At 34.4% G+C, this 3,266-nt stretch overlaps 1 long non-coding RNA gene across 1 annotated transcript; it reads left to right on the plus strand.

Annotated features, from left to right (window-relative positions):
• Positions 1-656: 656 nt before the first annotated feature.
• Positions 657-1,982, plus strand: LOC104211927 (uncharacterized). The gene is made up of 2 exons (XR_011400332.1): positions 657-791; positions 1,941-1,982. It is a non-coding gene; the product is annotated as an uncharacterized lncRNA (long non-coding RNA).
• Positions 1,983-3,266: the final 1,284 nt, after the last annotated feature.

Below are 3,266 nucleotides of genomic sequence, written 5' to 3' on the forward strand. Positions count from 1 at the left end.
TATTCCATATAAAATTACTTGGACATCAATCTTTTTAGTTTAGGAAATTTATTATACTTTACTTAGGGTTCAAGTTGTTTTAACTCCTAAAAAAAAGTTTCTTTTTACTCCTATGAATGAATAATAAATATTGTTTCTTCATTTGGAAGACATAAACAAAGGTACTACAACTATAAATTATTGTCCTTGAATTGTAGAGTTAGAATAATTTTCTCTTCGCTAAAATTTGCCTCAAATTTATCCATGTTATTATCAAATTGACTGGTCTATGTCCTTTTGGACTAAAGGACTTAAATTTTTGTAATTTCGATAAATAATTAATTTTTTTAGCCTAATTAAGATGTCACCTATGTCCACTCAATTTGTGCTGAAGTTTTATTAGTAAAATCAAGGATATATATGAGACATACACAAAAAAATTAATGGTCTTAAAGTATAACATATATAAATTAAAACATTTCCTATAGTATATAAATCAATAAAGAGAATATAAAGACCTAAAATCTCAATAGAGACAAGGAAACATTAGTAAAAAGAATTTCAATTCCTATCTACCTAAAAGTTTTGGGAAGGGAAAAATCAAAAAGTATAGTAGAGGGTTAAATTCGAAAAATTTCCCATTATTTGTTTATGTTTATTTACAGGAAAAGGCCTCCAAATTCGGACCTAAACCGCTACTTAATTGGTTTTCCCTTCAATTTCAAATTACGGCAGTGCTGAACTCCATTCCACTCTCGATCGGCCGTGGACTTGTTTCTCAGCTCTCTCTTTCTCCGGCGAAATCACGAGTAGTAAGTTCCCCTCTTCGTCTCTCTTTTCTCCGCCACTAGATTTCACCTGACAAAAACCCTAATCCATATTTTTCTATGAGCTTAAGGCTAGTGTACAACATCTGAAAATTCGGGTTTGCAATGCTTTGTGTTTGCTCCGAATGTTTAAATATAGCCTCAACTTCAATTTTTCATAGTTCTATGTGATTCTTGTTTGCTTTTCACGTGATAGTGGCTCCAAAGATGTGTTTTTTTGTGATTCGTTCTCTTAGGAAAGAGGCAAGATGAATAAAGCCGGAAATGATAGAATTGTTTAATTATCTATCGCAAGAGTTTTAGTTCAGAATATGTTTTCGACATGTTAGGACTTCTATTTCAGGTTCTATGTTTTCTAGGAGCGGTTTAGCCTTCAAAGATTTATAGTTTAGAAAATATAGAGAACTTCTTATAATTTTTATTGTATTTGCATAATATATTGGCATGAGATGAGTTTGATTGGAGTAACATGGTCAAGAGTCTCAAGACGATTCGTATAACAGACCCAACTTGTTTGTAACTGAGACATAGTCATAAGTTTCAAGTCATTTACCAAATTCGTTTCTCAAATTCACGAATTTAAATTCAAAAATTATGTAAATTGCCCCTTAAATTCACTTCTAGGAAACTGGCCCTTTTAGTTAAGATTAATATGTTAGAGAACTTGATAGGTGATATCCCTATAAATAATACTCCCTCCATTGCATCTTATATAGTGTTTGATGGGGTATGGAGTTTAAGAGATGAATTGACTCATAAATTATGTGACTACTAGGATAAATGAGTCATTATGAGAAACCATTGAAGTGATGATTAAAAAGCTAGTTTGATGGACACAATAAAAGGGCAACTCGGTGCGCTAAGTTCCCGCTATGCGTGGGGTCCGGAGAAGGATCGTTCCACAAGGGTCTATTGTACTCAATCTTACCTTGTATTTCTGCATGAGACTGTTTTCATGGCTCGAACTCGTAACCTCCTGGTCATATAATCATGTCAAAATTTGAACTTTGAATAGTTTAATGAATTTGAATTCCTAAAAATTGTAAAATTTGTATAGAAATGGAATAGCATATTACAAATTGGAAACACGGGAGTAAATTTTGTTACTTAACATATAAACTGTATGAATTTCAGATTCCTGGCAGCTGAACCCGTGAAAGACACAACAAACTAGCGACAATCTTCCTTTCCCATAGAGATAAGAAAATGGTAATATTACTTTATCCTTTTCTTTTTGCTGTTCTTCTTCTTGATTAAGTTCTATCTTCATTGAAGTCTTATGGTTGTTATAGATTGGCAACTCTGATTCCTTCACGGAATGAATCCCTTTTTCTTATGTTTTTGACTTGTATCTAACTGAGTTTTCTCCCATCCCACCCTTTCCAGTTGTTTTTTTCATACTTCAAGGACCTGGTGGGCAGAGAAGTGACAGTGGAACTGAAGAATGATTTGGCTATCCAAGGCACGCTCCATTCAGTTGATCAGTATCTCAACATTAAGCTCGAAAACACAAAGGTCGTTGATCAAGACAAGTTCCCTCACATGGTAATTGCACCTTTTTTCTCCTTCATATGGGTTTTGTGTGTTGGTAAAGGATTGCTTTATTGATTAGTAGTGGTAACTTCTGCCCTTGTATATTTTATGGATGAATGGTTGGATTGTTATGCGTGCGAGAATTTTCTTTGACCTCTGATCATTGGTGACTAAATTAATCCATAGGAAATGTTGTAGGGTTCGCTATTCTTCTATATCTTTCAACAACAACAATAGCCCAGTAGAATCCCACTAGTGGAGTTTGGGGAGGGTTAGGTGTACGCATACCTTACCCCTACCCGGGGGTAGGGAGGCTGTTTCCGGAAGACCCTCGGCTCAAGACATCATAATGAGTTCAAGGAGATAATAGTTTCAAGCAGATAATTTGAGAAAAAGAATTTTAATTACTTATTTCTTTCTTCAATGAGATATATCTTTCTTCTATATCTTTGCTATACGTATTTCTTTTGTTTTTATTTTTAAAGGAGTATACTTATTTCTTATTTCTACTGTTGCTTTCATTTGGAAAAATGGTATTCATTGGACATTTTGTTGGTGATGATGACTCCCCCCCCCCCCCAAAACACACGCATATATCCAAGAATTTCTAATCTTATTCGGCTCTAATTATACTGTTGAGATTCGTTCTATTTTCTGTGTGTACGCACTAGGAGGAAGGATGCTATCTTTCCACTAGTATTCAGTGATTGTCGTCCCAATGAACCATAGTTTTCTTAAAAGCTTTTGCCTATTGGTTGGATATGTGCACTGAGAAAGGTTAATCTGAAGTGTTGATGTTTGTGAAGCTTCGTGATTTGTGATCATTACTTGATGTTTGTGAGGGTTCAGTAACAGATGAGTTGCTTTTAGAAGCTTGCTTCAGGGACAACATTTGTCATCTCCCTGGTACTAATATCAATGCAGCTC

This window comes from Nicotiana sylvestris, chromosome 6 (genome assembly GCF_000393655.2).
Source record: "Nicotiana sylvestris chromosome 6, ASM39365v2, whole genome shotgun sequence".
Classification (NCBI taxonomy): domain Eukaryota; kingdom Viridiplantae; phylum Streptophyta; class Magnoliopsida; order Solanales; family Solanaceae; genus Nicotiana; species Nicotiana sylvestris.